Here is a 23,872-nt window from a genome sequence, read left to right on the forward strand (position 1 = left end):
AGCGGACGCCATGTTGCGTTTGGAGAGCCCCTGTGTGCCCAAACATTGGAGCTCCCCCACAAGTGACCCCATTTTGGAAACTAGACCCCCCAAGGCACCTATCTAGATGCATAGTAAGCACTTGGAACCCCCAGGTGCTTCACAAATTGATTCGTAAAAATGAAAAAGTGAAAAAAAAAACACTTTTTCATTTTTATGAATCAATTTGTGAAGCACCTGGGGTTCCAAGTGCTCACTATGCATCTAGAAAGGTGCCTTGGGGGGTCTAGTTTCCAAAATGGGGTCACTTGTGGGGGAGCTCCAATGTTTGGGCACACAGGGACTCTCTAAATGCAACATGGTATCCGCTAACAAATTGAATGGAAAATCGGCTCAAATTGTTAGCGGACACCACATTGCGTTTGGAGAGCCCCTCTGTGCCCAAACTTTGGAGCTCCCCCACAAGTGACCCCATTTTGGAAACTAGACCCCCCAAGGCACCTATCTAGATGCATAGTAAGCACTTGGAACCCCCAGGTGCTTCACAAATTGATTCGTAAAAATGAAAAAGTGAAAAAAAAAACACTTTTTCATTTTTATGAATCAATTTGTGAAGCACCTGGGGTTCCAAGTGCTCACTATGCATCTAGAAAGGTGCCTTGGGGGGTCTAGTTTCCAAAATGGGGTCACTTGTGGGGGAGCTCCAATGTTTGGGCACACAGGGACTCTCCAAATGCAACATGATATCCGCTAACAAATTGTCGGCTCAAATTGTTAGCGGATATCATGTTGCATTTGGAGAGTCCCTGTGTGCCCAAACATTGGAGCTCCCCCACAAGTGACCCCATTTTGGAAACTAGACCCCCCAAGGCACCTATCTAGATGCATAGTGAGCACTTGGAACCCCAGGTGCTTCACAAATTGATTCATAAAAATGAAAAAGTGTTTTTTTTTCACTTTTTCATTATTCCGAATCAATTTGTGAAGCACCTGGGGGTTCCAAGTGCTCACTATGCATCTAGAAAGGTGCCTTGGGGGGTCTAGTTTCCAAAATGGGGTCACTTGTGGGGGAGCTCCAAAGTTTGGGCACAGAGGGGCTCTCCAAACGCAATGTGGTGTCCGCTAACAATTTGAGCCGATTTTCCATTCAATTTGTTAGCGGATACCATGTTGCATTTAGAGAGTCCCTGTGTGCCCAAACATTGGAGCTCCCCCACAAGTGACCCCATTTTGGAAACTAGACCCCCCAAGGCACCTATCTAGATGCATAGTGAGCACTTGGAACCCCTAGGTGCTTCACAAATTGATTCGTAAAAATGAAAAAGTGTTTTTTTTTTCACTTTTTCATTTTTACGAATCAATTTGTGAAGCACCTGGGGGTTCCAAGTGCTCACTATGCATCTAGAAAGGTGCCTTGGGGGGTCTAGTTTCCAAAATGGGGTCACTTGTGGGGGAGCTCCAAAGTTTGGGCACACAGGGGCTCTCCAAACAGAACACGGTGTCCGCTAATTATTCAAGCAAATTTTACAATCAAAAAGTCAAATGGCGCTCCTTCCCTTCCGAGCCCTGCCGTGCGCCCAAACAGTGTTTCTTCCCCAAATATTGGGTATCTGCGTGCCCAGGGGAAATTGCACAACAAATTTTGGGGTCCATTTTTTCTTGTTACCCCTGTGAAAATAAAAAAAATTGGGTCTAAAGTAACATTTTTGTGAAAAAAGTTAAATGTTCATTTTTTTCTTCCACATTCATAAAATTCCTGTGAAGCACCTGAAGGGTTAATAAAGTTCTTGAATGTGGTTTTGAGCACCTTGAGGGGTGCAGTTTTTAGAATGGTGTCACTTTTGGGTATTTTCTGTCATAAAGACCTCTCGAAGTGACTTCAAATGTGATGTGGTCCCTAAAAAAATGGTTTTATAAATTTTGTTGGAAAAATGAGAAATCGCTGGTCAACTTTTAACCCTTATAGCTCCCTAACAAAAAAAAATTTTGGTTCCAAAATTGTGCTGATGTAAAGTAGACATGTGGGAAATGTTATTTATTAACTCTTTTGTGTGACATATCGCTCTGATTTCAGGGCTTAAAAATTCAAATTTTGAAAATCGCAAAATTTTCAAAATTTTCGCCAAATTTCCGTTTTTTTTACAAATAAACGCAAGTGATATCGAAGAAATTTTTCCATAATCATGAAGTACAATATGTCACGAAAAAACAGTCTCAGAATCAGGGGGATCCGTTGAAGCGTTCCAGAGTAATTACCTCATAAAGTGACAGTGGTCAGAATTGTAAAAATTGGCCCGGTCATTAACGTGCAAACCACCCGCGGGGCTTAAGGGGTTAAATGAGGTTTTTTGATCAATTCTTTATAATTTAAAAATATAGAAGTAGATGGATCTGAATCCAATCTCTGGTAATATTCCTGATCACCCAAGATTCGTCTCCCCTCTCCAAGATATTACAAACCTGTAGATGTGAACAACTATCTTAGGTTTGATAGTGGACACCTCCCAAGATGGATTACTAATGTTCCATACGGCCAGTATTGGAGGGTCTGTAAAAATTGCACAAATGATCAACATTTTGCTGTAGAATCTGGTATTCTTAAGAATAGATTTATTCAGAAGGGTTACTCCAAGAGACTGTTGATAGATGCATATAATAAAACTAAGCACCTTACACAGGACCTATGTACACTGCTAAAAAAAATAAAGGGAACACTCAAATAACACATCCTAGATCTGAATGAATGAAATATTCTCATTGAATACTTTGTTCTGTACAAAGTTGAATGTGCTGACAACAAAATAACACAAAAATCATCAATGGAAATCAAATTTATTAACCAATGGAGGCCTGGATTTGGAGTCACCCCCAAAATTAAAGTGGAAAAACACACTACATGCTGATCCAACTTTGATATAATGTCCTTAAAACAAGTCAAAATGAGGCTCAGTATTGTGTGTGGCCTCCCTACAACACCTGGGCATGCTCCTGATGAGGTTGCTGATGGTCTCCTGTGGGATCTCCTCCCAGACCTGGACTAAAGCATCCGCCAACTCCTGGACAGTCTGTGGTGCAACGTGACGTTGGCGGATGGAGCGAGACATGATGTCCCTGATGTGCTCAATCGGATTCAGGTCTGGGGAACGGGTGGACCAGTCAATAGCTTCAATGCCTTCATCTTGCAGGAGCTGCTGACACACTCCAGCCACATGAGGTCTGGCATTGTCCTGCATTAGGAGGAACCCAGGGCCAACCGCACTAGCATATGGTCTCACAAGGGGTCTGAGGATCTCATCTCGGTACCTAATGGCAGTCAGGCTACCTCTGGCGAGCACATGGAGGGCTGTGCAGCCCTCCAAAGAAATGCCACCCCACACCATTACTGACCCACTGCTAAACCGGTCATGCTGAAGGATGTTGCAGGCAGCAGATCGCTCTCCACGGCGTCTCCAGACTCTGTCACGTCTGGCACATGTGCTCAGTGTGAACCTGCTTTCATCTGTGAAGAGCACAGGGCGCCAGTGGTGACTTTGCCAATCCTGGTGTTCTGTGGCAAATGCCAAGCGTCCTGCACGGTGTTGGGCTGTGGGCACAACCCCCATCTGTGGACGTCGGGCCCTAATACCACCCTCATGGAGTCAGTTTCTAACCGTTTGTGCAGACATATGCACATTTGTGGTCTGCTGGAGGTCATTTTGCAGGGTTCTGGCAGTGCTCCTCCTATTCCTACTTGCACAAAGGCGGAGGTAGCGGTCCTGCTGCTGGGTTGTTGCCCTCCTACAGCCCCCTCCACATGTCCTTGTGTACTGGCCTGTCTCCTGGTAGTGCCTCCAGCCTCTGGACACTACGCTGACAGACACAGCAAACCTTCTTGCCACAGCTCGCATTGATGTGCTATCCTGGATGAGCTGCACTACCTGAGCAACTTCTGTGGGTTACAGAGTCCGTCTTATGCTACCACGAGTGTGAAAGCACAACCAGCATTCAAAAGTGACCAAGGCATCAGCCAGAAAGCATTGGTACTGAGATGTGGTCTGTGGTCCCCACCTGCGGAACCACTCCTTTATTGAGTGTGTCTTGATAAGTTCCAATAATTTCCATCTATTGTCTATTCCATTTGCACAACAGCATGTGAAATTGATTGTCAATCAGTGTTGCTTCCTATGTGGACAGTTTGATTTCACAGAAGTTTGATTTACTTGGAGTTATATTCTGTTGTTTAAGTGTTCCCTTTATTTTTTTTGAGCAGTTTATTAAAAAAATGTAGTCCCCTAAAATTATTGATAAAAAGGTCACTGAACTCACTGAGTGGAGTTTAGTCACTACCTTTAACCCCTTTAAAGCCCAGGACATACTAATACTTATCTGCGCCCTGGGCTTTAAGAGCCAGGTACGTATTAGTGCGCCCTGTTGATTTCGCCCGCACACAGTCTGTGCGGGCGCAATCGCTGCCGTGTGTCAGCTGATTGTCACAGCTGACACCCGGTGCTATGTGCTGGTGGCAGTCCCGTACCGCTCCCGGCACATTAACCCCCGCAATCCTGCAATCGAAGTCAATCGCAGCATTGCGGGGGCAAGGGGAGGTGATCGCGATACTCACCTCCCCTGCCGGCGTCGAACGCTGTCTGCCACGGCTTCCCGGATGTTGCCATGACGACCCGATGTCGTCATTACAACATCCGGGTCACCAGACAGCAGGAAGATACTTTGGTCATGCGCAGTGCATGACCAAAGTATCTTCTGCATCTGCTGCGCTGACAGCCTGTATAGCACAGGGATAGTACTCCATCCCTATGCTATACAGGCGATCAGAGTAAAAAAAGTGAAAGTCCAATAGTGAGACAAAGTATAAAAGTTAAAAAAAGTTTAAAAATGAAAACAAAAAAATAAAAAAAAATTGGAAAAATATAAAAAAAAAATCAAAAAAATAATCCACCAAAAATAAAAATATAATGTAACCATCAATAAATCTTATTATGAAAAAAACCCAATAAAAGTATACATATTTGGTATCGCCGCGTCCGGAACGACCTAACCTATAAAACTGTCCCACTAGTTAACCCCTTTAGTGAACACGGTAAAAAAAATAAAATAAAAAACGAAGCAAAAAACAATGCTTTATCATCATACCGCCAAGCAAAAAATGGAATAACACGCAATTAAAAAGACAAATATAAATAAAAATGGTACCGCTGAAAACGTCATCTTGTCCCACAAAAAACAAGCCACCATACAGCTCCATCAGCCGAAAAATAAAAAAGTTATAGCTCTCAGAATAAACCGATGCAAAAAACATTTTTTTCTATAAAATAGCTTTTATTGTTTAAAAGCGCCAAAACATAGAAAAACTATACAAATGTGGTACCGCTGTAAATGTACTGACCCGAAGAATAAAGCTACCTTATCAATCTTACCGCACACGGAACAGCATAAACAAATAAAAAAAAAGCTCCGCAGGCAAAAGGATCCCAGGGGGATGCAGACGGAGCGGTATACGCCACCTGTCCTCACTATTCTGGCCTAGTCAGAGGGATTCCTGCTGCAAAAGGGGTACCGGCCCCCGATATCTGACTCTGTCACTTCACGTCTTAGTCGGAGAAGCCCGGAGGCTCAGTGGATCCCACCAGGGAAATGGACGGAGCGGAGTCGCCACCCGTACCCTTGTTCTGTGCATAGTCCAGAGGGAGACCCGGCCTTAGTACACGTACTACACACGGACAGGAGAGGACCTAGTGGGAAAAGTCTAGGAACACTCTGGTGCGGGGTCCTGACCAAAGCACCTGAACTACTCGGAGGTTGTCGACCCCCGGTCCTGGTGGCTGCAGCGCACCGTGAGGAGCAGGGAGAAGCCTTGCAGCTGTGCATTCTACCGTGAGTCAAGCTTGGAAGACTACCCCTAAGGCCTCTGGTTTCTTATTGCAGTGCGGCACTGCACGACACTGCACCACATCTCCCACTACAATTCCCATCCTCCTGTTTCCTCTGCCCTGAGGCCCGGCTCCGCCTGTGGAGAGTAGTACCATCTGCTGCTGCCACTACATACCGCCTCAGAGGACTGAACGCAGCGCTGGTGGAGGATCACCAGAAACCACAGGTGGCGTAGTCTTCCACACCACTCTAATCGCTGTCACCGTCCATCCTAGCCCTTAATTTTTTTAATGTGACAACCCTGGGCACGGACCGGGCCTAGGCCGTGACTACATCCACCGTGCACAGTGGCCCGGCTTCCGAGTACCCCCAACTCTCAGGGTGGACTAGCGAGCGGGGGAGGGGAAGGAGAGGCGTCCCCTGGTCCAACCGACTCAGACGTAATACTATCATCCATCTCTCTCTCCTCCACCCGGGCGTCACACTAGGGTTAGGGTTGGGCTAGGGTTAGTGTTGGGCTAGAGTTAGGGTTGGGCTAGGGTAAGGGTTGAGGTTAGGGTTGGGCTTGGGGTTAGGGTTGGGCTAGGGTTAGGGTTGGGCTAGGATAGGGTTAGGGTTGGGGTTGTATTAGGGGTGGGGTTAGGGTTGGGTTTTTTCAAAAGTAAAAAAAAAAAAAAGATGACGATATGGCGACTAGTGTTGAGTACAAGTGCTCGCTACTTGAGTTTGCATCGGGTGCTCGGGTATGCACTGAGTATCGCGGGTGTTGGAAAGACATGCTCGAGTCTCCGTCCCATATGCTTCGCGGCCAAAAAAAAAACTTGCGAGGATTGCCATGCACGAGCGATCCCTGCATGTTTTTTTTGGGGTGTCTAATAACCATGAAACATGGGGGCGGGGACTCGAGCATGTCACTCGAGCACGCGCGATACATGGTGTATACCTGAATACCTAATGCAAACTCAAGTAGCGAGCACTTGCGCTCAAGACTAATGACAACTTATTCAATATGATGACCTAATGTTATCAAATTCTGTCATACCTCTGGGTTCAAAATGTTCACTATACCCCTTGACAAAATCCTCGAGGGGTGTACTTTTCAAAATGGGGTCACTTGTGGGGGGTTTCCACTATTTAGGCACACCAGGGGCTCTCCAAACGCGACATGGCGTCCGCTCTCGATTCTAGCCAATTTTGCGTTCAAAAAGTCAAACAGTGCTCCTTTCCTTCTGAACTCTGCTGTGCACCCAAACACTGTATTTTCCTCACATATGGGGTATTGACGTACTCAGGAGAAATTGCACAAAAGTTTTTGGGGTCCATTTTCTCATACATTTGTGAAAATAAAAAAATTGGGACTAAACCATAATTTTTGTTGAAAAAGTTTGATTTATTTATTTTCACGGCTCCATGTTATAAACTTCTGTAAAGCACTTGGGGGTTCAGGGTGCTCACCACCCATCTAGATAAGTTCCCTGAGGGGTCTAGTTTCTAAAATGGTGCCACTTGTGTGTGTGTGTGGGGGGGTTTCCACTGTTTAGGCACATCAGGGGCACATCCGCTAATTATTCAAGCAAATTTTACATTCAAAAAGTCAAATGGTGCTCCTTCCCTTCCGAACCCTGCTGTATACCCAAGCAGTGGTTTTCCCCCACATATGGGGTATCGGCTTACTCAGGAGAGATTGCACAACAAGTTGCATGGTGCAATTTCTCCTTTTACCCTTATGGAAATGCAAAACTGGGGGCTGAAAAACATTTTTGTGGGAAAAATGTGAAAATTTTATTTTCACGGCTCCATGTTATAAACTTCTGTGAAGCACCTGGGGGTTCAAGGTGCTCACCACACATCTAGATAAGATCCCTGAGGGGGTCTAGTTTCCAAAATGGTGTCACTTGTGGGGGGTTTCCACTGTTTAGGCACATCAGGGGCTCCCCAAACGCAACATGGCATCCGCTAATTATTCAAGCAAATTTTACATTCAAAAAGTTAAATGGTGCTCCTTCCCTTCCGAACCCTGCCGTGCATCCAAACAGTGATTTTCCCCACCATATGGGGTATCTGCTTACTCAGGAGAGATTGCACAACAAGTTGCATGGTGCAATCTCTCCTGTTACCCTTATGAAAATGCAAAACTGGGGGCTGAAAAACATTTTTGTGGGAAAAATGTGAAAATTTTATTTTCACGGCTCCATGTTATAAACTTTTGTGAAGCACCTGGGGGTTCAAGGTGCTCACCACACATCTAGATAAGTTCCCTGAGGGGTCTAGTTTCCAAAATGGTGTCACTTGTGGGGGGTTTCCACTGTTTCGGCACATCAGGGGCTCCCCAAACGCTACATGGTGTCCGCTAATTATTCAAGCAAATTTTACATTTAAAAAGTCAAATGGCGCTCCTTCCCTTCCGAACCCTGCTGTGCGCCCAAACAGTAGTTTTTCCCCACATATGGGGTATCTGCGTGCTCAGGGGAAATTGCACAACAAATTTTGAGGTCCGTTTTTTCCTGTTACCCCTGCGAAAATAAAAAAAATTGGGTCCAAAGTAACATTTTTGAGAAAAAAGTTAAATGTTAATTTTTTTCTTCCACATTCCAAAAATTCCTGTGAAGCACCTGAAGGGTTAAAGTTGTTGAATGTGGTTTTGAGCACCTTGAGGGATGCAGTTTTAAGCGTGGTGTCACTTTTGGGTATTTTCTGTCATAAAGGCCCTACAAAGTCACTTCAAATGTGATGCGGTCCATAAAAAAATGGTTTTGTAAATTTTGTTGGAAAAATGAGAAATCGCTGGTCAACTTTTAACCCTTATAGCTCCCTAATAAAAAAAATTTTGGTTCCAAAATTGTGCTGATGTAAAGTAGACATGTGGTAATGTGGGAAATGTTATTTATTAACTATTTCGTGTGACATATCTCTCTGATTTAAGGGCATAAAAATTGAAATTTTGAAAATTGCAAAATGTTCAAAATTTTCGCCAAATTTCCATTTTTTCACAAATAAATGCAAGTGATATCGAAGAAATTTTACCACAATCATGAAGTCCAATATGTCACAGAATCAGGGGGATCCGGGGAAGCGTTCCAGAGTAATTACCTCATAAAGTGACAGTGCTCAGAATTGTAAAAATTGGCCTGGTCATTAACGTGCAAACCACCTTGGGGGGTAAAGGGGTTAATCAATCACGCGTGTGTATACAGAGGTTATTGAGTAAATATTGGTTCATTTTAAAATCTGACAAGGTCCTTTCTAATCATCTTCCTAATAAACCCAGAATAATTTATAGGAGAAACCGGAATCTTCGCCGTTTAGTGTCGCTGTAGTGCCGGCGTCCCTGCCCTCTGCTAGGCAGGGACGCTGTTCCCCTCACCGCTCTGCTCCGTGCCCGGCGTCCCTCTCCCGCTCTGCTGGCAGCGCGCGCTCCTTCCCGGCCACTGTGCTTAGGGCGCGCGCGCGCGCCCTCCCTCCCTCTTAAAGGGGCCGCGCGCGCCGTCCTTAGGAGTCCCCGGCCAATGGCCGGAGGACTTTACCGTATATAAGGCACCTCCTCCAAAATGGAGGTGCCCGAGCAATGTTGTTTGCACCTGTGTCTCACCTGTGCTTCAGCCCTCAGGTCCCGTTGCCAGTTACCTGCCAGATTCCTGCCTGATTACTTGCTACCTGCCTGCTAGTCTGAGGTCCGACGGTCTGCCTTACTAATCCTGTCAGTCTGTCTAAGGACCAGCCTGCCCGCTCACCTGGGAGCTCACGTCTATCTTCAGCCGCCACAGGTCGTACCAACCCTATACCTAGAGACTGCCCCGGTCACTTGCCGTGACCTCCAGCCCGTTCACTCAGAGACTGTCCCGTTCACTCAGAGACTGTCCCGTTCACTCAGAGACTGTCCCGTTCACCTGCTGAGACTTCCAGCCCGTCTTCCCTGGTCGCCACCCGCTCCCTTACAAGGACCGCCTCCTTTTATAGTAGCTCTGAGGTTCCGCCTCCCAGACCCGTTACAGTTTGCTCAGGCCATGGAACCCGGTGGCACCCAAGCTCCCTCGCTCTCGGACCTGTGTCATGAACTGTCCCGTCAAAGGTCCCAACAGGAGTCCATCCTGGGTCACCTGCGGAATGTCAATACTCGCCTGGACACTCTGACTGCTCCACCAGCAACCTCCGCCAGTGCCATGTCTCGCAATCCGGCAGCTCCGCTGCCCACTAATACCATGGTATCCTACCCTGGACCCCGGCTTTCTGCACCTCCTCGCTTCGGAGGCGACTCCGCTCAGGCTCGGGGCTTCATAAATCAGTGCACCCTGCACTTTGAACTTTTGTCCCACCAGTTTAACTCCGACCGAGCCAAAATTGCATTCATCATGTCCCATCTCACCGGGGAGGCCCTGGCCTGGCTAAATCCTCTATGGGAGAGAGGAGACCCCCTGGTGTCCAACTTGCCTGCTTTTCTCACGGCTTTCCGGAAAGTCTTCGACGAACCCGGACGGAAGACCTCATCCGCATCATCGTTGCTACGCCTCCGTCAGGAAAGTCTCACCGTGGGCCAATATGCCATACGGTTCCGTACCCTTGCCTCGGAGCTGGCCTGGGATAACGACGCTCTGGTTTCTGTCTTCTGGGAGGGTCTGTCCGGCCGTATTAAAGATGAACTTGCCGGTCGGGACATTCCTACCACTCTCGATGACTTAATAACTCTTGCCACCCGGATTGACCTACGGTTCCAGGAGCGTGCCAGAGAGGTCACCCGTGAGAGGAGGTTACCACGTCTAGCTCCTACTTTTCAGAAACCCGTCACTCCTTCTGTCTCTAACCAGGTACACCCTCCTGAGCCTATGCAGGTCGACCAGACCAAGATGGTCAAGACCCGTCAGGACTTACGTCGTGCCGAGGGGACCTGCTTCTACTGTGGCAGTAAGGATCACCGGATCCGTGCCTGCCCGGAGAGATCGGGAAACACCTGTGTCTAGGTTCGCTCAGAGAGGTCCACCTAGACAAGAATAAATCCTCTCCATCCCTGCTGTTGTCAGTTTCAATCGTCTACGGGGAGAACCGTTATTTCGAACTAGCCCAACTGGACTCTGGAGCAGCCGGGAATCTTATTTCACAGTCCCTGGTAGAGAAATACCGCATCCCCACCAAACCTCTGGCTGTACCCTTGTCTGTTGCTGCCGTGGATGGGGGGCTCTTACCACGCCCCATCCAACTCATCACCGAATCCATTACTCTGCAGGTGGGAATGCTGCATTCTGAAAGTATCTCCTTCCATGTTCTGCCTGGACTCTCTCACGCCCTCTTGCTAGGCCTACCTTGGCTCCAGAAACATGCACCCGTTCTTGACTGGCAGACCGGAGAAGTCCTTCGCTGGGGACAGGGCTGCCATAAGACCTGTCTGGTTCCCGTTCATCCCGTCCGTCCTTCTCCTACCCCAGCTAATCTACCTGGACTTCCGATTCCTTATTGGTCTTATGCTGATGTCTTTAATAAAAAGGAGGCAGAGACACTACCCCCTCATAGACCATACGACTGTCCTATCGACCTGTTACCTGGTACTTCTCCTCCCCGTGGGCGTATTTATCCATTATCCGCTGCTGAGACCCGGTCGATGTCCGAATATATTGAGGAGAATCTGGCCAGGGGATTCATTCGGAAATCTACCTCCCCGGCGGGAGCAGGCTTCTTTTTCGTCAAAAAGAAGGACGGCTCTCTCCGTCCCTGTATAGACTATAGAGGCCTTAACCAGATCACGGTGAAGAATAAGTACCCCCTTCCGCTCATTCCGGAGTTATTTGATCGTCTGAGGGGGGCTAGAATCTTCACCAAACTGGACCTCCGTGGGGCGTACAACCTGGTTCGTATCCGTCAGGGGGATGAATGGAAGACGGCATTCAACACCCGGGACGGCCACTATGAATATCTGGTAATGCCCTTTGGTCTCTGTAACGCTCCTGCCGTCTTTCAAGAGTTGGTCAATGACATCTTCCGGGACCTTCTCTACTCCTGCGTAGTGGTGTACCTGGACGACATCTTGGTCTTCTCTCCGGATCTCCAGACTCACCGGAGGGACGTTCGTCAGGTCCTGCTCAGGCTCAGGCAGAACCATCTCTACGCTAAATATGAGAAGTGCCTCTTTGAGCAGATCTCGCTTCCGTTTCTGGGCTACATTATCTCTCAGACCGGCCTACAAATGGATCCTGAGAAACTGTCTGCCATCGAGAAATGGCCCCGACCAGAGGGGTTGAAGGCTATTCAACGGTTCCTGGGCTTCGCCAACTATTACCGCCTCTTCGTCCCGCACTTCTCTTCCCGGACTGCCCCAATTTCCGCACTCACCCATAAGGGTACTAATCCCAAAGAGTGGCCGCCCGAAGCAGAGGAGGCCTTTCTTTCCCTAAAACAGGCCTTCTCTTCCGCCCCGGTGCTGCATCGCCCGGACGGCAACAAGCAGTTCTTCCTGGAAGTTGACGCCTCCTCCTCTGGAGCCGGAGCGGTACTTACTCAAAAATCATCTTCCGGGAGAATGGTAACTTGTGGCTTCTTCTCCAAACTCTTCTCCTCTTCTGAGCGCAACTATTCCATAGGAGACCGAGAGTTATTGGCCATCAAACTGGCGTTGGAGGAGTGGCGTTACCTACTCGAGGGGGCTCTTCATCCGGTAATAATTTACACTGACCACAAGAACTTGGCTTACCTCCAGCATGCCTAGAGACTTAACCCGCGCCAAGCCCGGTGGTCCTTGTTTTTTGCTCGTTTTGATTTTGTTCTTCATTTTCGCCCGGCTGACAAAAACGTCAAAGCAGACGCCTTGTCCCGATCCTTTCTGGTGTCCGATCTCGAGGAAGAACCTAAACATATCATCGATCCCGCCAGAGTAATGCAGGTGGCTCCCGTGAGTCTAAATCGTCTCCCTCCCGGTAAGACGTTTGTTTCAGTACCTGATCGGGAGAAGATCCTACACTGGGGCCATTCGTCTAAACTAGCTGGCCACGCCGGTCAGAAAAAGACCCTCCAGCTTATTTCCCGGCACTATTGGTGGCCTACCCTGCACAAGGACATAATAGACTTTGTTTCTGCCTGTGTGTCCTGCGCCCGCAACAAAGTCCCGAGACATCTGCCAGCCGGACGCCTCCTTCCGCTTCCTGTACCTGCTGCCCCCTGGCAGCATATAGCAATGGACTTTATAACTGATCTCCCCGTCTCTGCCGGTTGTACGGTCATTTGGGTGGTCGCTGACCGCTTTTCCAAGATGGCTCACTTTATTCCCCTGCCAGGCCTTCCGTCTGCACCCGAGCTGGCTAAAGACTTTATCCGCCACATGTTCCGTCTTCATGGCCTGCCCCTCCACATCGTGTCGGATCGTGGGGTACAGTTCACCTCACGTTTCTGGAGAGCCACTTGTAAACTACTAGACGTCACCCTGGACTTCTCTTCCGCTTACCACCCACAGTCCAATGGTCAAGTGGAGCGGATCAATCAGAACCTGACCAGTTACCTCCGGCACTTCGTTAATGCCCACCATTCTGACTGGGTGGATCTCCTACCATGGGCCGAGTTCTCTTATAATAATCACGAGAGCGAATCCTCCTCCAAATCCCCGTTTTTTGTAGTCTTTGGTCAGTATCCTCGGATTCCTTTTCCTGTCTCCACCTCTGTGGACAACCCGGCTGCGGAATCTCTCGTTAACAAATTTTCCTCCATATGGGAGAGTACCCGGTCCGCACTCCTTCTGTCATCCGAGCGTATGAAAAGACACGCTGACAAAAAACGCCTGGATCCTCCACAATTTCGTCCAGGAGATAAAGTCTGGCTCTCATCTAAATATGTTCGACTCAAGATACCTTCTTACAAGTTAGGGCCTCGGTTCATCGGCCCTCTGGAGGTCATCAGTCAGATCAACCCGGTGGCCTATAAATTGAAACTCCCGGCCAACTTACGGATCCCCAACTCCTTCCATGTATCTCTCCTCAAACCCGTGGTGCTTAACTCTTTTTCCAAGTCTACAGGTACGCCTCCTGCTCCGGTTTCTGCTGAGGACGAGTTTGAGGTAGAGAACATTCTTGCCACCAAAAGGGTAAGAGGAAAGACCTTTTTTCTGGTAGATTGGAAGGGGTTTGGTCCTGAGGAGAGAACGTGGGAGCCCCGGGAGAACATCCATGCCCCGCTCATCCTAGCTAAATTTCTATCTGGCCTAAAAAAGGGGGGGCCTAAAGGGGGGGGGTACTGTAGTGCCGGCGTCCCTGCCCTCTGCTAGGCAGGGACGCTGTTCCCCTCACCGCTCTGCTCCGTGCCCGGCGTCCCTCTCCCGCTCTGCTGGCAGCGCACGCTCCTTCCCGGCCACTGTGCTTAGGGCGCGCGCGCGCGCCCTCCCTCCCTCTTAAAGGGGCCGCGCGCGCCGTCCTTAGGAGTCCCCGGCCAATGGCCGGAGGACTTTACCGTATATAAGGCACCTCCTCCAAAATGGAGGTGCCCGAGCAATGTTGTTTGCACCTGTGTCTCACCTGTGCTTCAGCCCTCAGGTCCCGTTGCCAGTTACCTGCCAGATTCCTGCCTGATTACTTGCTACCTGCCTGCTAGTCTGAGGTCCGACGGTCTGCCTTACTAATCCTGTCAGTCTGTCTAAGGACCAGCCTGCCCGCTCACCTAGGAGCTCACGTCTATCTTCAGCCGCCACAGGTCGTACCAACCCTATACCTAGAGACTGCCCCGGTCACTTGCCGTGACCTCCAGCCCGTTCACTCAGAGACTGTCCTGTTCACTCAGAGACTGTCCCGTTCACTCAGAGACTGTCCCGTTCACCTGCTGAGACTTCCAGCCCGTCTTCCCTGGTCGCCACCCGCTCCCTTACAAGGACCGCCTCCTTGTATAGTAGCTCTGAGGTTCCGCCTCCCAGACCCGTTACAGTCGCCTAGTAATACTTCTTTAAAACCCAAATTTAAAAAATAGTTACCTATGCATAATAATGTCTGTTTCTCTTGTAATGCCTCGAAAGTGCTTATGCTGCAGGACAATTATGAATGGGGTTACTACTGTGTAGCATCTGAAACAACAGATACTGGAAGCCTGTGCTAGCATTTCTTCTGTGGTGTTGCTATCAGTGTGTCAAGAGTGGGAGAAGAGGGTTGCATTGACAATCCAACACAATGGGCAGCACTTTGAGCACATTTTATAAGTGGTCATAAACTTGTAAAAAACTCATGAAAGAATAAAGTTACGTTAAAACCAAGCACACCATTATTTTTCTTATGAAATTCTCAATAAGTTTGAAGTGTCACATGACCCTCTTCCCACTGAAAAAAATAAAGTTGTATCCAAAATGGGTAACTTCAAAATGGCCGCCATGGTCACCACCTATCTGGAAAAGTTTTCCCCCTCCCATATACTAATGTGCCACAAACAGGAAGTTGATATCACCAACCATTCCCATTTAATTTAGGGGTATCCATATAAATGGCCCACCCTGTAGATAACGTGGTTAATTAGTACATTTTTATCATTATTTTTATATTTTTTCAAAACGTAAAACTATTGCACACTGTATTAAATCATTTTAATTACTTTATTATTATTATTATTATTATATCTTTACTGTATTTAGTTATATTATATTTTATGTATCTTTCATGTATAGATTACATTTCATGTTTATTTTAGGTTATTATTATTTTATTATTATTTTTTTGTGATTCGTTCTTTGGAGGTTTACTGCTAGTAGACACAGGAGGCTGTGAGATCATCCAGTGCCTTTTTTCCTATTGGTTGTTACTTTTATATAAGATGTCACTTCCCCTTCCTATTATTATACCGCCTGAGGAAGGTAGCAGTCCGCTACCGAAACGTGTTGTAGTGAAATAAAAGGTCTGTTATTTTATTGCCTTGTCCCTGTGGATTCTGTGCCCTAGCGCTTTTACTAGACTGCTTTTTCAGTTCCTATTCCGCCTTCCCCAGGCATGGTCCAGGGTGACCAGGTACGTTACGGAATTGAGCTGCTGGTGCACAAAGTACGGGCCTTTCCAGGCTGCCTGAAGCTTGTCCTGGGTTACGGAGACCAGTACCCACACCTTTTGACCCACCTGGTAGGTCCTCTCACAAGCATTCTGGCCGTACCATCACTTCTGGTCGGCCTTGGCTCGCGTCATATTATTGTGCACCAGCTACGTCAAGGCCTGCATTTTGTCACGGAAGCGCACGACATATTCGATGACGGACACTCCAGGGGCGGCTAAGTCCCCTTCCCAGACCTCCTTCTCCAGAGTCAGGTGGCTCCGCGCAAGCCGGCCGTACCGGAGCTCAAAGGGGGAGAACCCCGTTGAGGCCTGTGGAACCTCCCAATAGGCAAATCGCAGGTGTGGGAGGTACTGCTCCCAGTCCCGCCCGTGGGAGTCGACCAACATCTTAAGGATCTGCTTCAGGGTGCCATTGAACCGTTTGCACAGGCCATTGGTCTGTTGGTGGTATGGGCTGGTCACCTGTATTTGCTTACAAAGGGACTCCATCAACTGTGACATGAACTGGGTCCCCCGGTCGGTGAGCATTTCCTGGGGAAAACCCACTCGGGAGAAGATCTCCAGTAAGGCAGTGGCCACCTTGTAGGCCTGAACGGGCGACAAGGCTATCGCTTCCGGGTACCGGGTGGCATAGTCTACTACCGTCAGTATGAAGCATTTCCCGGAGCTGCTGGGAGTGGCCATTGGACCTACCAAATCCACAGCCACTCTCCTGAAAGGCTCTTCAATCATGGGCAGAGTTACCAGTGGGACTTTGGGGTGCCGCCCCGTTTTCCCCACCCTCTGACAGGTGTCATAGGACAGGCAGAAGGGAGTCACCTCAGCCCTCATCCATGGCCAGTAGAAATGCTGGGCTAGCCTGGCCTTGGTCTTAGTGATCCGTAGATGTTCGGCCATCAGAATCTTGTGCGCCATCGTGCGCAAAAACTCCGCTCTGAACGGATAGGGTACCATTAACTCTCTGTCCCTGGGCCACACCTCCGGTGAACCTCGCTGGACCATTACCCGGTACAGCCATCCTTGGTCCCAGACCACCCGCTCGAGGTCTGTGTCCGAAGGAGGCTGTGCCGCCTGCTCCTTGAGAACATTCAGGCTGTCGTCAGTCTCCAACTTCGCCTGAAACCCCTGAATGGACGTGGCCAGCATAGTTGAGACTGCCACGTCTTCTGTCAGTTCCCCAGGGCCTGTCTCCTGGCCTCTGTCTGACCCGGCAACCACTTGGTCGGAAGGGGAGAAGCCATTGGAATCCCGAGGGGCCACAGGGGCCCGGGTGCCACCACTGGGCGTGACAGCTGCCACGGCCGCTGTGACCGTGGATAGCGCCCACTTCTCCTCTGCTTCTGACCAAGTCGCCGGTCTAAACTGACTACCCTGGCCCTCTGACATCCTGGTTGTGGAGGAACCCTGCCATGCGGCCTTACCTGGGAGACCTACCTCTCCTGGGACTGCCCCACCCTCCATGGCATGCTCCCTCTCCGCAGCTGACTGCCCCCTGTCTGTCCCCTCTGTGTCAACCTCACAGGATAAACTGGTACAGCATGCCGGCTGGCCACACTCTAAGGCCTTATAACAGCTTACTTGATTGATCTCCTTCCCCCCAAGGGGAGAGGGACACAGTACATCACCCACCCTCACATCCCCATCAGTAAGCATGTTAATAACATTGGCATCAATAGAGGTGGACATGACATTGTCTGTAGAGTCAGGCCTTGGGGGTTTAGTGGCCACATGGTGGGATACTAGCCGCCCCAAGTCTCTCCCAAGTAAGACACTCGCGGGAATATTCTGAGTTAACCCCACCTCCCCCACTCCCCTCCCAACGCCCCAGTCCAAATACACCTTGGCAACGGGCAGCGCCGGCTCGACGCCTCCAATCCTGGAGACAGCAAGAGTTTTCCTAGGTATCAAATCCTGGGGCGACACCGGTTCAGGCCACACAAGAGTCTGGCATGGCTTATGGTGATGGTCTGAAGGTTGTCAAGGGACCTCCCACCACCCCCACTCACACACAAAGCAGTGGACGGTTTCTGGGATTGGGTCGGGCCCTTCTGGCGCTGGGGACACATGGCTTTGAAGTGGCCCGGCTGTCTGCAAAGGTGACACAGTCGGGTTTCCCCTACCGGCGTGGAGAGGAAAGCATGGGTAGGTGGCCCCTTGGGCCTGGGGGCAGGGACAGCAGGCACTGCGTTCGTCTAACTCCCTCTCCAGCCGGCAATTTTCTTGGCCTCTGGAGTCCTGTTGTTGGAGTACTCGTCAGCAAGTATTGCTGTTGCAGAGGCCCCCTTTGGCTTCCGGTCACGGAGGTAGTGTTTGAGGTCCTCTGGGCAATTCCACAGTAACTGCTCAGTCGCGATGAGTTCCTTCAGCTGCTGGACAGTGGTTAGCTCCAGTCCCATGGTCAATTGATCAACTGCTCTCAGTAGGGCCCGCATGTGATCAACCCAGCTGTCTGCAGGACCCCCCTATATACTCCGGAGCTTCTTCCGGTACGTTTCAGGGGTCAAGTTGTACTGCCAGACCAGAGCCTGCTTAATGTCCTTATAGCTCAGGGTTGTCTCACTGGGCAGGTACCCAAAGATTTCCAGGGCCTTACCCCTAAGGCAAGAGGTTAAGAACCGGACCCACTGGTCCTCAAGCAGATGGTACTGACGGCAGTTTTTTTCAAATGCCAGCAAGAAAGTGTCCCAAGTCCTTTCCTTTGTCCAGCAGGGGGAAGTCCTCCGCTCGTAGCTTCGGGACTCGGATCTCCAGGAACTTGCGACTGGCTGGGGCCTATAGCCGGAGCTGGAGCTGAAGCATTTTTTCCTGGTGCTCGCGCTCCCGCTGACGTTCTGCTGTGGCGGCTGCCTCGGGACGTTCCACTGCAGCTGTGAGGGCCTTATAGGTGGCCTTGTCCCCAGCCATGAGACTGGCAAAGGCAGCTTGCACAAGGTCATCAAAGCATGTCTGGCTGGGGGGATGGTCAGGTGGTGGTTGGCCCACTGTGGGACCGACCGCCGGAGACTCTCTCCTTGGAGAGCCTGGGCGGGACTCCCCTTCTTCCGGAGCAACATCGTCTTCCACCTCCGCCCCACCATCCGGAGCATTGGCCATGTCTTTGGTTCTGCCCCTGTTGCCACTGACCATCTTTGCCATCTATGGTCACTGACGCCAAACTGCAACCTGATGCACTCACACACCTTACAGTATTTGCACTCGGATTGTCTAGTGCTGAGCTGATCTTAATACTCCAGCAGCAAAAGCTATTACTGGCCGTCTTTAGTGTCTCTGAGTATGCATTCCACACTCACACACACTATTATCTTGATCCCACACCACTTGCCACCTCTTGTGAAGAATGGCAGCAGAGACATTCCGCAGAATCCCACCGCTGCCACCACTTGTGAAGAATTGCAGCAGAGAGATCCCTCAGAATCCCACTGTTGCCACCACTTGTGATGGATCCACACCTCGCCACCCGCCTGACGTCACAATTACGGCAGACTGATCACGTGATACGGATCTTCCCTTTGCACCAACTGTGACGTTCCATACCCCCTCGGGGACACGTAAGGTCAGATTGGTACAGTTCTGCACAGGCACCCACTGCCCACATGGGTACAGGAAGGCAATGGGAGTGAGAAGAAGTGGCCCACTCAGTCACAGACGTGGCACCACACTTGCTCACACCCCTGACAGGCTGAGAGGTCCCTTCACTAGCTCCAGTGAAGCAGACCCTTGTCGGCCTGGTAGAGCTGCCACCAGTTCCTATTAAATATCATTCCCGCTAGCGGACCGGGGGATTATATCGGGCCAGGAACCAGCCACGGTAGCGTGTTCGTGGGACCGAACAACGGACGTGAGAGTTGGTAGATCAAGATAAAAGAGCAGCCCAAGATTAAATTATATATTTAATCGCCTTAAGGGCACACTGGACAATATACTATATACATAAGGGTTATACATACATAATGGTCAGAGATGCAAACAAAATAGTAGGGGTACAAAAGTGTCATGGGTGTGTCAGAGGTGGTAGACAGTCGTCCTGCAGTGGTTGGCAGGAGATCTCCACGTTTGGCAATGCAGACAGCTGCCTAGATAGGAGGCTGTCTTTAGGACCCAGTGACCACCTCCCTCTGGTCTGGGTGTATATATACCTGATCTCTCCACGTGGGCGTCACTGGTTATACTCATTTCTACTTGGAACTTGGCTGAAGCAGCATCACGTCCTCTCTGGAGTCTTGAGGCCGTGTGCCCCGTTGGAGTCTCTTCTAAAGCTAAGTTCTAATTCCCCTATGTTGTCTTCCCATTTTGTCTTTAGAGTGCTAGCGGAGGTTGACTAGTACTCATCTTCTTCCACCCCAGCTATAGCCTTACGCCAGAGATAGTAGGGCGAGGCAGGTGATCGGCAACAGCTGCGTAGGCTGTATAGGGACGTTAGACATGCAGACAGGGTGACGCTAATTCAGATTAGGAGGTCACCTCTTCCCCCTTTCCCTAGTGTCTGGGCTCCCTTTCCCTTCCCTCCCTTTCCCCTCTGTGTTGCACTCACACCTGGCGTGATTTTCTGTGTTGCACTCACACCTAGCGTGACAAAAAAATACAAGCAGTTATTGAGAGTCAGTTACCAGTCAGATGGATGGCCTGGCTTGCGAGGGAGGGGCTGCCACATAGGAGGCTTGTGGCCCCCTTTGTTGCAGGACTACTCCCACATGATGTGTTGTCGTGACCTCCCAGGGAAAAAGACACTTAGCTAGGGCTGCTGGACCTCTTAACCCCTCTCGGTCACTCCCCCTCCTGCCCCCTGGCTGGACCTAAATCTCCCCCCCGGTCTCTCTCAGCTACAAACTCCAAAAACTAAAATGGGCTATACTTCCTTAATGGACGGTCCTAGGGAGCTGGTTCTGGTGTCATCGGATCCAGCCGGGCGCCTGCTACGCTTGGAGACCAAATACAGTGGCCCTAGGGGTTTCTGAAAGGCTGTGCCATGTATCTCCCCATCCCTACACGCTAGACTGTGCTGGAAGCTAGGGTGACAATCCTCCTGTTCGTGTGATTCCAAAAATCTATTTGGTGTATCGCTGGGATGTATCGTATTCCCATAACTCGGTATTGAATTATACTTGTCTGACACAAAGGACATGCCGCATGGCTGGGTCCACAGGGGGTCTTCATGTGGCAGCTCCACAACAGAAGGTGGGGGATTTGATACTCCTGTCCGATTACAACTGTATACTGTAGACCTCTATAATCCCCCACCAAACAGGGCACAAGGATTGACATGGGATTATATCTTGAATATTCTTCACAGGGATACATAAGGTTACTGAGTTCACGTCAAGAGACCCGCAGATGAACCAGACATTGAGGTTCATTTTGAATCCACGAGCACAAACAAACAAAATAAAAATGTAACTCCTTGTTTTTTTTCAGGACCACTCCAAGTTTAAAGGGAACCTGTCTCCAGAAATAGCGCTATTAACCTGCAGCTATGCGGTTAATGTGCAGGTTAACAGCGTTATTATACTGCCTGGTGCATGCACGCAGCTAAATGCAGTGGGGAGAAAATGAAGTTTATTCTCCCCATCAGCATTCGGTTTCAGTCACGGGGGCAGTGGCGCTGCGGGTTCAGTCATTGCTCTGAGAATACAGAGCTGCCACTGTAACCATGCCCCCGACACTGACTGACAGTCGGCCACAATGCAAACCTAGTGTCAGTCAGGGCCGGGGGCGCGGTTACAGCGGCCACTGTAATTGTGCCCGCGTCACTGACTGACAGTCGGCCGCAATGCAGATCAAGTGTCAGTCAGGGCTGGGGTGCGGTTACAGCGGCCTCTCTGAATTCTCAGAGCAATGGCTAAACCCTCAGTGCCCCCGTCCCCATGGCTGCAACCGAATGCTGGCGGGGAGCGTAAAGTTAATCCCCCCCCCCCCACTGCATTTGGCTGTTGGCGCCGGGCAGCATAATAACACTGTTAACCTGCAGATTAACTTCCTAGCTGCAGGTTAATAGTATTATTTCTGGTGACAGGTTCCCTTTAAAGTGACTTTTAGGGGCCTATGTGTCGGAAAATTCCCAAACAAGACCTTATTTTAAAAACTGCACCCCTCAAAGTATTCAAACCTGAAGACAGGTAGTTTAGTTGCTTTAACTCTTGTGAAGCACCAGAGAAGTCAAATGGAAGAAAAAAATGAAAAATTATTTTATTTCCATTAAAATGTTGCTTTTGCCCCAATTTTTTATTTTCACAAGGGTAACAGGAGAACATAAACCCCACATATTGTAGTGCAACTCCTAAACACTCCAATACCCCATATGTGGTCATAAACTGCTGCTTGGGTACATGACAGGGCTTGAAAGGGAAGGAGTGTTTTTGACTTTGGGAGTGTTAATATGGCTGGAATAGATTGTGGATGCCACATTGCATTTGCAGAGTCCTCTAAAACAGCAGAAACCCGCTATAAGTGATCCAATTTTGGAAACTACAGCTCCAAAGGAATTGATCCAGGGGTGTGTTGAGCATTTTGAACCCACAGGTGCTCCTCAGATTTTTATAAGATTGGACTGCAAAAATGAAAAATTAAATTTTTTTAACAGAATTGTTGCTTTAGTGGCAAATTTTTCCATTTTCACAAGGGTAACAAGAGAAAATGAATGCCATACTTGTAAAGAATTTTTTCCTGATTATACCAGTAGCCAATAGGGATTCGAAAACTACTGCCTGGTGTTACGGCAGGGCTCAGAAGGGAAGGAACGTTATTTTACTTTTGGAACGCAAATTTGTCTTGAATAGATTGTGGACACCATGGTGCATTTGAAGAACCCCTGAAATGCCAAAACAATAGAAATTCCCTCACAAGTGACCCAATTTTAGAAACTAAACTTCTCAATGAATTCATTTAGGAGTGTAATGACCATTTTGGCCCCACAGGTGCATAGCATAAATATATAATATTGGAATGCAAAAATGAAAAATTACTCTTTTTCTAAGAAAAAATGTTGCTTTTGTCTCAAATTTTTCATTTTCACTCACATAACAGGAGAAAAAAAAAGACAGAAAGTTAGTAACACAATTTCTCCTGAGAACGATGATACCCATTTGTTGTCAGAAACTACTTTTTGGACACACTGCAGAGCTCAGAAGTGATGGAGCACTATTTTGGAGTTCAGATTTGGCTTGATTGTTTTGTGGGTAATGTAATTTTAGCCGAGCTCTTAAGGTGCTAAATAGCAGAAACTCCCCACCAGTGACCCCCATATTGCAAGTTTCCCCTCTCAATGAATCCATATAGGGGTGCAGTGAGCATTTTGACCCCACAATATGTTTCACAGAATTTTATAGCATCGAGGTGGGAAAAACTGTAAGGCTGGAGGACTTGATTAGAGAGATTAACTCCTCTTATGTTGTCCTTGTACCTCAGGATGCAGTCTGGTTTGGGGGTCTGAGTAGAGGTATCTCATACAGTGGGACAGTTGTTGCCATTTCCATTTATTGTGGTCAAGATAAGAACATCCTTCTTGTCCTTATTATTGACTACCAGCAGGTTGTTGCTACATTGGGATCTGTCCTTGCCCTTTCACAGCGGTTGCCCAGTTAGCGACCCTAGGAGGCCTCCGATTTTTGTGTCGCAGTTCTGACATAGAGAAACTTGAAGAATGGAATGCTGCTATAGAAGTTATCTTGTAGAGGTGGTAACCCTGATCCAGCAGTAGGTGCATCAATTCACACACAATTTTCCCACTTACTCCCAGGTTGAGGGCTTTCATGGGGTTCAGTCCACTTGTCCCTGCCTTTGTAAACCCTAAAACCTTGGATGTACTCTAAGGTACTCTTTTATAAAATTGGATTCTGTACCTTAACCTCTTACTTGGCAGCTATTGTTGGAATTTCAGTCTCCCCTTGAAGTGGGTTTGGGATTCTTCTATGCAGATGTCCATTTGAGTAATGTAGACTTCTGCAGATTTGTTGCTGAAGGGGTGAATGAAAGGCCCATGTCAAAATTGGGGTCATCTTGGGGTGGACACTGTACATTCTCACTGTAATGCAAAAACTTTA

Source organism: Phyllobates terribilis, unplaced genomic scaffold (genome assembly GCF_046119375.1).
Source record: "Phyllobates terribilis strain yellow unplaced genomic scaffold, ASM4611937v1 Scaffold_7__3_contigs__length_470593459, whole genome shotgun sequence".
Lineage (NCBI taxonomy): Eukaryota > Metazoa > Chordata > Amphibia > Anura > Dendrobatidae > Phyllobates > Phyllobates terribilis.